Source organism: Rhagoletis pomonella, unplaced genomic scaffold, assembly GCF_013731165.1.
Source record: "Rhagoletis pomonella isolate Grant_MI unplaced genomic scaffold, Rhpom_1.0 Rhpom_scaffold_00007, whole genome shotgun sequence".
Lineage (NCBI taxonomy): Eukaryota > Metazoa > Arthropoda > Insecta > Diptera > Tephritidae > Rhagoletis > Rhagoletis pomonella.
In genome coordinates this window covers 17,821,075-17,833,292 of record NW_023458561.1, presented here as the reverse complement: position 1 = coordinate 17,833,292, position 12,218 = coordinate 17,821,075, and the positions used below count along the sequence as shown (strand labels likewise).

Sequence of the window (12,218 nt, the reverse complement as noted above, 5' to 3'; positions counted from 1 at the left end):
TCTGTGGAAAAAATTTTACCAGCGAAAACTTGCAAGTAAGAAAATCAGCTGATCACAAACATATGTTTATAAATAAACAAAAGAAAATATGACCTTTTTGAATTAGTCATGGCAAATTTTATTATTAATGCTAGTATACAACGAAAAAGAGAGTAAAGTTATTGAGCATAAGGTTTCTTGAGTTTATTTTTAGTTAATTTACTATTAATCTCCAGAATGTTTACTTAAGTGTGTGCTGACTATGGTTGCCGTATGCCACTTTTCGTTTGTACCATAATTGTTCTTTAAATATACCAAAATGGATAAAAATGCAGCAAGATGAAATCTTTGGTAGGTTGATTGTTGAAAGTAGAATTTTATAATTTTAAATGTACATTTGTAGCATCTACATACATACATGTAGAAACGTTAATTCTGCCGACACACAGTGCTTCCCTTCAATATAAAATGTGGGCAAAAATAGAATTATGGAAGGATTTGAATGAAAATTCGCTTCTTAGTAAAATTGACGACGCTAAAATTCAAAAATGCAATTTGTTTTTGGATAACTTTCATACTTTCACTGTAAATGTAGTTTGTTGTTGCAAATTTGGGTTCTTGTGGCTTTTACATAGGTATGTACATATAGTTCGTTGTATTTGCCAAAGTGAGGTGTCAAACGACTGGGCTTGGCCTGTAGATGTGCAATAAAGTTTTTTATTTTTGAAAAGGGTTGCCACCTGTTAAAAATTTTATTAAAACTATTTAATAAGTCTAATGAGTTAGATATTACAATATGGGTATCAATTGAAATGGTTTTGAAAATGCTTTTCACATGTTTAGAAAATCAAATTAACTCTTACTGAGGGAATAAGACAACTGAAATATGTATATCAATATGGATATCAGACAAAAGAAAAAATTGGACATATTTAGAAGAAATAAGTGTAGCGTTTAAACATTCCTGAGTTAATTTAAGAGTCCAGTAATTTAAAGGAATGTAATCAGAAAAAAATTACTGATTGACGAGGTATGTATTTGTAATAAAATAACAGACACGATGTCTTAAACCTTTGGTTTGACGCAATTATTACTTTAGTTTAACTAAAATTTGACTTTACAAACAGGTGTGGTAACCCTCCTCGTTGTATTTGCAAGCTGAAAATATGGTAATACCTATCTATTTCAATTACCTAGTTCCTTTAGTTCAATAGGAATTTGATTTTTTAAACAGGTGACAACCCTCTACATGTAGTCAAGAAATAAACCCTTTCCATACATATTTCTCTTAATAATTCATTTAACTTATTAAAAAATTTGAATAAGGTGGCAAATCTTAAAAAAAATAAACCTCTATTGTCTACAGGTCAAGATTTTTAATCTGCCACTTCTTTTTGAATATAAAACGAATCGTGCAGATCTGATGGCACTGACAAAAATGAAAAAAAAAATGATTTTATGCATTAGCAAAAAACGCATTTCTTCAAAAAGTGCAAAAACTTAGCAGGTTTTTACTTTTTATTTCGAAAGCTAAAATCCCGTACTATTTAATAAAATAATAAAAATAACATATTTTTACATATATTTTTTATTCATTCCATTGAGATCTAGAATTTTTTGAAATTTTGATTAAAAAAATCGTTTTTCTGGAATACCGCAGGGAAACCCTGTGTTTAATTTTATTCCAACATTTTTAATCCCGTAGCTCTCTACTATCCATATGGAAATAAAAAGCGTCAAACCAAAATTTTATTTCAAAGAATGCATTTTTGATATTTGTTTCGCTTACGCGCTGCTATGCTCTTATTAATATTCTTAGGGCTGTTTTCTGAAGTAACCTTTAACTGTAAAGTTCAATTTATATATAAAGGTTGGATTAAAAGTAAAGCTATGTCTAAAGTTAAACATTTATATTATCGATTTATGACGTGTGTATGTTTCTTGGTTTTAAACCTATTTGAAACGGATAATAAAATTATTTACCTTAGACACAATCATAAGTTTTAATGCATCCTTTAAATATAAAGTGAGCTTTAAAGCTACAGGTTACTTGAGAAAACGGCCCTTAGTATAAAAGTTGTCGACTTTAGTGGCTTCCTGGCGGCATATAATTCATGTTATAGGGAAATTTCTATTTAATTCTTTTTAGATAAATTACCTTTACAAAAATGCGCACTTAGGCGGCACTGTGCGACAGTACAATGTTCCGCATCCGGAGACGAATAGAAAATGACTACAGTTATCAATTATTTTCGTATCCAGAAAACGTTCGAAAAAGATAATGTTATTTGAAAGCAATAATTATATTTTATTTGTTCAAGCTAAACATTTGAAAGCATGCATGCGTAGTCGGCAGTGGCTAAGCGTGCAGAGGAGTGTGCTGCTATTTGTTACCATCCAGAAGGTGCCCGGTTCGAATTCCGTCAGGCGCTTAATAATTTAATTAAATTTTTTTTCAGAAGGAACGCGCTTTGAATGAAAAAGTCAATCAGACAAATTTCAAAAAAAAAAAAAACAGCCGAAAAAGTATCCGTTTCACGAACAATTTTCGGTGGTTGTCTGTTCTGCCGCACACTTTAGTGGGAAAACGGATCGTCAAAGCATCCGAAAATAAAGTCGCACTTCATCAACCTTGTTTCCTTTTTCGGATCGGTTTTAGGATTTTTTTGCTGGCTGGGTAGTTATACAAATTTTCAGAAATAGGGGACAAAAGTGTCTTGATATAGCCCGATCACTTTTGACCAAAATCGACATAAGAAGAAAAACAATGCCAGGAAGAAATTTTTTGACACTGTTTGTTGTCTCCTGTTTAGGTGCACACAAAATATAAAATTTTCCCCCAATTGCGATATGGGAAATGTCCGCCATCTTGGATTTTGTGTTTTTTACGATTTGCGCTTGAATTTTGCATATCTCGCGAAAAAGTCATATCATATGACATGGTTGCGTTGACTAGTGCGCATCTTATCTTTACAGTTAAAAATGCTAATTTTTTAAGTCATTTTAGTAAGACTAATTTTCTTTTTATTGGCTTTAACTAACTTTTAGAAGCATAGATTTATTATTGCCAGACATGACCGTTGTTGCTAACATTGTGCCAGACGTCATTTTTTATAAAAAAAAAACTTAATTTTCAAATCATTTTAGTAAAGCTCGAAATTTAATATGATGTTGTTTAAGTACTAAAATTAATTTGCCAGACATTAATTCGGTGGCTAAAGGAAGATCCAGATCGATTTAAAGCTGAAAAGTATTACGCTGGTAGTGAGGGAGATAGTAGCAAAATAGTGAATTTTCATAGGATTTTAGTATGAAAACTGGAAACTATAACTACTTATCTAACGTTATTACACAAATGTAGTTATTGGAATATCAAAAATTAATTGTTTTTCAAATACATACGTTAAGGCAAATAAAAACTTAAAACATTCCAAAAAACATCAACTTCTATAGTGTCGGAATAAAGCAAGAAAAGCAAGAGAAAAACACAAATATTTTTGTATTTATAACATTATCATAACATTTTTATATTCATACATTATCATAGCATTTTTATGTTTATAACATTATCATAACATTCGCGCAGAAGCATGGACAATGACAACATCCGATGAGGCGGCTCTTGGAGTAAGCGAGAGAAAGATTTTGCGGGAGATTTACGGGCCTTTACGCGTTGGCGACGGAGAGTACCGCTGACGATGGAACGATGAGCTGTATGAGCTTTACAACGACATGGACATAATGCAGCGAATTAAAATACAGCGGCTCCGCTGGCTTGGCCATGTCGTTCGAATGGACACCGACGCTCCAGCTCTGAAAGTATTCAACTCGGAACCCGTTGGGGTAGCAGAGGAAGAGAGAGGCACCCACTGCGATGGAAAGATCAGGTGGAGAAGGACTTGGCTTCACTTGGCATTTCCAATTTTATAAAAAAAAAATTTAATTTAACAGAGAAAAAATTTAAGAAATAATAGATTTTTTTTTTTTTTCATTTGTATTAAAGCCTGTTTTTTTTACAACAACAAAAAAACAAGTAGTAATTTGAAAAGAAGAAAATCGGTAATAACATTCGGTAAAACAAAGTATGAAATACATATTTATGAGCAGTAAAGAATGTTACTCATACGCCATGTACAATTATGGTCATACATTTTCATATGACCTTTCACATATTTTTTATTCACATATCTATCGACTTTCTTCGTTAGCAGCATGCTTTTTTTGTAAAGGTACAGGCTTTAATACAAATTAAAAAAATTTAGAAAAAAATATTTTCATGTTAAATTTGGATTTTCTTTTCTTTTTTCATAAAAAAATAAAAAAATCTGGAATGATTAATAAATTTCTCAAAAATACTAAGTTTATAGAAAACTGATGTATGTACATACATGCATATATACTGTTTATGGGGAGTTTTTCTACGTTTCATTTGCTACATTTCGTTTAAGATATACGTGATTAAGTGGAACCATTGTTTTTAAGCTGAATAACGGTAAATTGCAAATATCTTGAAAACTTATATATGGAAAAAATACTAAATTTCGGAATCAGCAAGCGATTCTGCATAGGAATTGGATAGTGGCTGCGCAGTGTTTAAATATAAAAATGTTATGATAATGTATAAATATAAAAATGTTATGATAATGTTATAAATATAAAAATATTTTTGTTTTTCTCTTGCTTTTCTTGCTTTATTCCGACACTATAGAAGTTGATGTTTTTTGGAATGTTTTAAGTTTTTATTTGCCTTAACGTATGTATTTGTAAAAAAATAATTAATTTTTGATATTCCAATAATTAGATTTGTGTTATAGGTTAGATAAGTAGTTATAGTCTCCAGTTTTCATAGTAAAGTCCCATGAAAATTCACTATTTTGCTACTATCTCCCTCACTACCAGCGTAATACTTTTCAGCTTTAAATCGATCTGGATCTTGCTTTAGCAACCGAATTAATGTCTGAATGTCTGGCAAATTAATATTAGATTCATTAGTACTTAAACAACATCATACTAAATTTTGAGCTAAACTAAAATGATTTGAAAAATACTTTTTTTTTTAATAAAAAATTATTTAAGATACGATGCGTACTAGTCAACGCAACCATTACCGCCTGCCAGATGGCCCCACGCTTACCGAGGGAGTGAAAGAGATGTCATATCAAAAACCAGCTCACCTGAAATTCCTGCTCGAAATCGTTGCTAGCTCTTAGACTATAACTTCAGCCAGAAGAAACGGACTTGAAATTGAGCCTGTCAGTAATTGAACCTTAAAAATTATAAGGAGCATTTCTTTCCTTAAATCTATGCTTCTAATGCCGAATTTCCACTAGGCATTGAAATGACAAAATATGTATGTATGCCATTTAAAAAAATGCCATGTGGAAATGAACTTAACGACTATTTGTTTAATGTAATGACACGATTATTTTTTAATGCCCGACTTTATCATTTGTCATTTTTGCCATTTAATGCCTAGTTCAAATCCAGCATAAGTCGTTTTCTCTGTTGCCGTTCAGAGATGAGAAAAAAATAATGATCTTTAACGCTAAACAATGCAAATACTCGTTTTGCATTTATAATTTTGCCACAAGTAATCTTTACTAATTTCTACTAAATGTAAATAAGGTTAATAATAATAATAATAATAATAGATTGGCGCTTACACATATGTTAGGGTTTGGCCGAGCTTCTCCTCCGATTTGTGACGTGCGCCTTGATGTTGTCACAAAAAGTGGAGGGACCTACAGTTTTACGCCGACTCCGAACGGCGATTGTATTTTTATGAGAAGCAATTTTTCATGGCAGAAATACACTCGGAGGTTCGCCATTGCCTGCCGAGGGACGACCGCTGTTAAGAAAAAACCTTTTTTATACCCGAGCGCACTTGTGCACAAGGTTATATTAATTTTGTTCACATAACGGTTGTTTGTAACAGCCAAAACGAATCGAGATAGATATAGACAAATGTATACATAAATGATCAGGATGAAAAAAGAAATCGATTAAGCCATGTCTGTCTGTCCGTCCGTCTGTCCGTCTGTCCGTCCGTCCGTCTGTCCGTCTGTCCGTCTGTCCGTCCGTCCGTGTAACCGATAACTCGAGCAAAAATTGAGATATCTCAACGAAATTTGGTATGTAGGTTTCCCTTAATCCAAGGTAGGTTGGTATTGAAAATGGGCGAAATCGGACTTTAACCACGCCCACTTCCCATATAACGGTAATTTCCAGAAATACGAAAACTGCGATATTTTAGTAACTACTGAAGATAATTCACTCAAAATTGATATTTACAATAATTTTTAGACGAAAAATAAGAATATTATAAATTTTTGGAAAATGGGCGTAGCCACGCCCACTTATGGTTACATGTGTATATCTTGGTAACCGCTGCACCAATTTCTTCCAAACTTGGCACAGTTGTTGGCCTTCGCATAGCAAATGGCCGAAAATTATTAAAATCGCTCAATAACCACGCCTACTTCCCACATAACGGTAATTTAGAGAAATACAAAATCTTCAATAAATCATTAAATATTGAAGCTAATTTATTCAAAATTGATGCTTGCAACAATTCTTTACCAAGAAATACGTTTATGGTAAAATTTTGGAAAATGGGCGTGGCACCGCCCACTTATGATCACATATAAGTATATCGGTAACCGTTCTACCAATTTGTACCAAACTCGGTATGGTTATTGTACTTGCTAAAATAACGGCCGATTCTCATATAACGTATATTTAAGAAATGCTTGAAACTTCAATATTTCGAAATTGAAGGACGCTAATTTACTCAAAATTGATACACCTCGGCTTACCATCTAGCGGAAGGTTTCGGAAGGGTGAAAAAACATATATTTAATACTTGCGCCGGGTATTTAATGTTCGGCTCCGCCCGAACTTAGACTTTCTTACTTGTTTTTGTATATTTTTTTTTGCGATGTTGCTTTGACCAGGGCTTGAACCCAGGCGTCGCGGAGTGGAAGCGCGCACTGCTTACCACTACACCACGTTTACGAAAAATTGATCCACCATATTTGAAGGCGAACCGCAAAAGAACGATTCTTTTGCAGCAGGTCACTACTTCCAGTATTAAAACTAAGTATCCTCTGCGTAGCAACCGGACATTCATTTGGAAGCGAGAAGGCTAATCCCTCAGCAATGGGCTGGACGCAGGGCTTGGGACCCACAATATAAAAATACCTGCCAACGGAAGGTTAAATTAAGCCTAGGATGAGACAACCATCTCTTGATGACGATCACGCGCTTGGAGCGCACATATGAACAGTGCTCATGTCACGATATCAATACGTACTTGGAGCTGCAAAAGTATCAATATTCGCCGTACTCGATATTTTCGATATTTAAGAGACGAAAACTCGATATATCGGTATATATCGTTAATTTTTAATTATAAAATGAAACACTGAAAAAACATCTACTCATTCAAAAAATGCATAGAACCATTTACCAACAGAAAATTTTATTATACATATATATGAGGTATATACCCACACTCAAAATCACAAAGTGATATTATTACAGTATTTGCAATGTTTTTTCCTTCTATATTTTTTCATAACTTTTTTATAAAAGTATAACTCAATCTGTAACAAAATCCATATCAAAAATCAAAAAAGTTTCTTAAAAATTGCGAACTTTTTAATAAGAATTTCTATAAAAAAATTTGGTATGCAGATTTTTAGTCTATTAAATCAGTCACTGATGTTGTTTGGCGCAAAAATAAGTAATGAGAAAATGGCTATGCCATACTCGATATCGAAAAAAATATCGATGTCGGCAAAAAAACCAATTACTCGATATATCGATACTGACATCGATATATTTGCAGCTCTAGCTTGGAGATTTCAAAGCCAGGATGAGAAAGGAGGAATCTTTGGTCCTACCGTCTGTAAATTCAGCCTCAAACAACACCAGGAAATCTCAATTAAACCGAGATGGTGGAATCATTATAAGGGCTAATTTCTTTGAGAACAAACACGGCAACCTAGTGACCGATGTCCAGAGCATTCTTCAATTAAAAAACATTTAAATAATAATTGAGTGAATTGCAAAAAAAATTAATGTAACTCGATCCCACTACCTCTCGGTTCGTTAATCTGTATTACTGCCGTGTGTCAGGGCATAATTTTGATCAGATCAACTCGCCGTTTTTTTTAAACCTTTACAGCTTAATGACCTTTAGATGCTACTGAGCGTTTTAGGACCCACAGCTCCGTTCACTCAAAAGAAAGAGCAGAAAAATTACAAATATACATATATGAGGAGTATCTAATCAAAATATGATATTTGCACCATTCATTATTTCACAGGAGGAGCAAAAAACGAAAAAAACATAAATCCAAAGTAAGTGAGGGTTTGCGCTAAGTCTTTTTTGACAGCAATGGAACTGAAATGTCGAACAACATAGAAATAATAGTTGGAAATAGTCTGTATATTGTGCTAAATAAGGAGCCTTCTTAGATAAAACTATTCTGCCGTATGAATTACTTCAACTTTCAACACCATTCCAGTTTATTTATTTATTCCAAGCAGAAATATTTGAGCGCATTAAAAATGAAATAAACACCTACATGATGCAAAAGGATCCCAATTTGAGTTTCATATTTACAACATGTCAAAGTATCGAGTGTTACTATTTACTGGGCCTGAAAAACAGGCATAACGTTTGACACATAAAATTTGAAAAAATCGGCAGGTGATACATTTTAATGACAATACAAAAAGCGGACCTTTCAATGATAGATTGTTTAAAATACGACAGATATTAAAATTATTAAATTATTCTTTCGCCAAAGTTCCCCAAATTGGGTTACAAAATTTGTCTGCTAACAGGAGCCTCAGGATTTGCTTCTTCCATTGAATCTGAATCTGGAAAGGAAAACAAGATCACTACCAGAAGACCAGATTCCAGCTTTCAAGGTTGCTGTATGGCTCTCAATATGATTCGCGTCTCTCCCTTTGTTAAAATACTTACCAGAGCAAGGTATTTTGAAAGCAGTAGCTATTAGAAGAAATCGTATAAATAAATGCGCGTTGCCGGATCCTTTCCAATTTTTGCAAAAACTTTCCTTTTATCTTTGTAAATATCTCGAAAATGTGTGGTCTCTATAAAAAATTAATTATGAAGGAAAGGTAGCAAATTTAATAACCTTCAGTTGGACATATCACTTGTTTTGAGCGGATAGAATCACGGACAATTTTTTCTTTAATCAAAAAGCACATATGTAATGGGTATACACTTTGGTTATAGTTATATATGTACATGCTTTAGGCTTATTGTTAGACACAAAAATTCGAGCTCTATTCATAACCTAGTTTTGCTTAATATGTTTTTAAATACACACTTTAAAACATAACCTGACAACTTTTTGTGGTCAAACTATCTTTCCGGGAACATGTATAATAGTAGTATATTGATGCAATCATATACCATAAGAAATAAAATAGATTCAAAATGCTTCTTAACCAGTTATTTGAACATGCTTCTTTATAAACTTTCAAAGTGAATTCTATTTTTTATGAACTGTAAGAGCTTACCCCTACGGAAATGGACAGTCACAAATATTCCACTTGATTAACAAATTTTTATTTATTTACTTTTGCACTTGCTTATGAAGTTCTGACTGCGCTGCTCATCACTGATTTAAGTACAGTTCTGGCGAAAAAAAATTTCCTCCACTGAACTCTCTCTGAGGGTGCGGGCTGGAAATGGATACTCCAGTATGTTCTGTGCGTTGTCAGAATGGTGTCCAGATATGATCAGGCGGAATCGCGAGAAGGCTCGCTGCTCTTCAATAGCAATGCCCTTTAATCACGGGTGTTAAGCGGACCGTGCCTATTGGACGACGTTTGCAGTCGGGGGTAACGGACTCTATTTCTAGGGTGCCTCACTGACACCATCGCCTCGGTGAGTAGCAGTGACGTTATCATGGCATGGCTAGGTCTCTGTGCCAGGCCACCTCGCCTTCGGTACAGCCCGGCGCTGCTTGTCCTGGGTTTCCTCATGTGTTTCCTTTTGGACAGTGACTAGGCGGGCGACCGTAAAAACCAGATAGTATGCAAAACCAAAAAACAGCCTCGCACAATAAAAAATCCGACAAACACTAACAACTAAGGGACACGACTAACAAGGACTGCATAGATAGACCTCGGCTGGGTCCTGGACATAGAAGGGGCATTCAACAACGTTAGCCTGGATCTCTACCATGCTTCGTACAAGGATTGTAAACGCTAAGCTAGGCACCAGCGTAGTCATCAGTCATCCAAAATTGAGGACTCCGCAAGGCGGGGTACTGTCGCCGCTGCTGTGGCTTTGCGTAATAAACAACATTCGTCTAAGACTGAACAGGGAAGGGGTCAAAGTTTTCGCGTATTCAGATGATGTAGTGATTTTGGTATCCGGATTGTGCAAAAATGTGATAAGCGAATTGATTCAAGGAGCACCAGGGAAATTGGGTTCCTGGGTAAATAGCTGCGGGCTCAACGTTAATTTCTCGAAGACCGAATCACTATTATTCATTACAAGGAAAAATATCCTCATTTAACCCAGCTTCTTAAACGGGCATACCCTTTCTCTTTACCTTTACGCTAAGTATTTGGGAGTCATTCTCAGTCCGAAATTAAACTGGAAAGTGAATACAGAGCACCAATTAAAAAGGCCTATATGCTCTGTATTCCTGCAAGAAAATCTGAAAATCGACCTGATCTTATGCTATGGATGTACAAGGAGGTGATTCGCCCAAAGGTTAGCCTGCATTGCGATTATTGGGGCGATCAGATCATGCCCAACAGAAGCATTGAATGTCATCTGTAATCTGCCACACCGATTGATCTCTTTATCAAGGAAAGTGATTCACGGAGTGGGATCAGGTTGAGGGAACTTGGGTTCAGGAAAGAGCGTACGTACGGGCATGGACGTATCCTGTAAACTTTCAGTAACCCAAGCATTCGCGAAAAAACTAACTACATTTGTCCTTCGCTTCTCTTTAAGAAAAACTTCGGCATACTTCTTCCATCAAGAGAGTAGTGGAAGGAATGGATTGTGGCGCAGGGGCGGGAATTATTTCAACCGACCTCCAAATCGAAGAATCTATTCGATTACCAAATTCGGCCAGTGTTTTTCAGGCAAAATAATTTTAGCCTCGAAGCTGGCGGGAACCAGCATTGCTATTTTCTCAGATAGTCAGGCAGCGATCAAGGCACTTCGCTCTGTAATCATCACCTCTAGCGTAATAGAACGGTGCAGGGAGAACGTTGTGGTTTTAGCTGACAGGCACATCGTTGCACTGATCTGGGTGCCGGGAAACAGCAGAATACATGGCAACGAGATGGCTGACGAGCTGGTCAGGAATGGGTCGGCTCTAGATATCTCAGAGGCAGAGGAGGTTCTTATGCCTCTGAGCTTTATCAAGAGTCGAATCTCTCAGCACTGGAAAACTGTGGCTAGCAGGGGTGGAAGAACCTACATTCATGTAGTGTCTGAAGCACCTACATTCATGTAGTGTCTGAAGCAGTCTGTGGCCCACCTACTGCGCAAAACGCACTGCTTTTCTAATTAAACTAAATTGGAGGGATCTATCTCGACTTACTGCCGTTTACACAGGCCACTGGGCCGTGGGAATCCATGCTGCAATACTAGGACTGGAACACAACACTTCTTGTCGTAATTGTAGTTCACCAGATGCAGCAGAAACCGTGGAGCATCTGCTCTGCGATTGCTAAGCATCAGGCTTCTAGGCAAACCCTGCTTCTGCGGCTTAACAAACATAACTGGTATTAACCCACTGCAACTTCTTAAGTTCTTGAACTCCACATGCTGGGTTTGAGATATATAACCGACTTCTGCAGCTTTCTTTTCGGGCTTTCTTTTCAGGTTAAATTGCGAGTAGTGGTTTTAAAACGGCACGCACAAGTGCTAATTAGAGTTGTTAAACTCGCCACTTCAACCAACCAACCAATAAACAGTTCATTATATAGGCGATATGTACCACAATGTATTTTAATAAATCTTAAGCTGATGCCAGATAAAACGCTTGCTTCGCTTCGCCTGACAGATTCGCTTTGACAAATGAGATGAATTGTATGAAAATGCACAAAGCATGCCACATAGATCGTTGCAGCTGCAGCGCGAAGCGAAAAGATGGCCAACGTTTTGCGCGCGTTGACAGTCAGTTGGTTTAATATTTATTTTGTTTCATCCAAATTCGAGTTTTCATGCT

General features: G+C 35.6%; 1 protein-coding gene across 1 annotated transcript in view; it reads right to left on the bottom strand.

Annotated features, from left to right (window-relative positions):
- LOC118742393 (sodium-dependent nutrient amino acid transporter 1) overlaps positions 1-12,218 on the bottom strand; it is a gene marked incomplete in the record, with an annotated part of 80,442 nt that overhangs the window by 67,153 nt on the left and 1,071 nt on the right.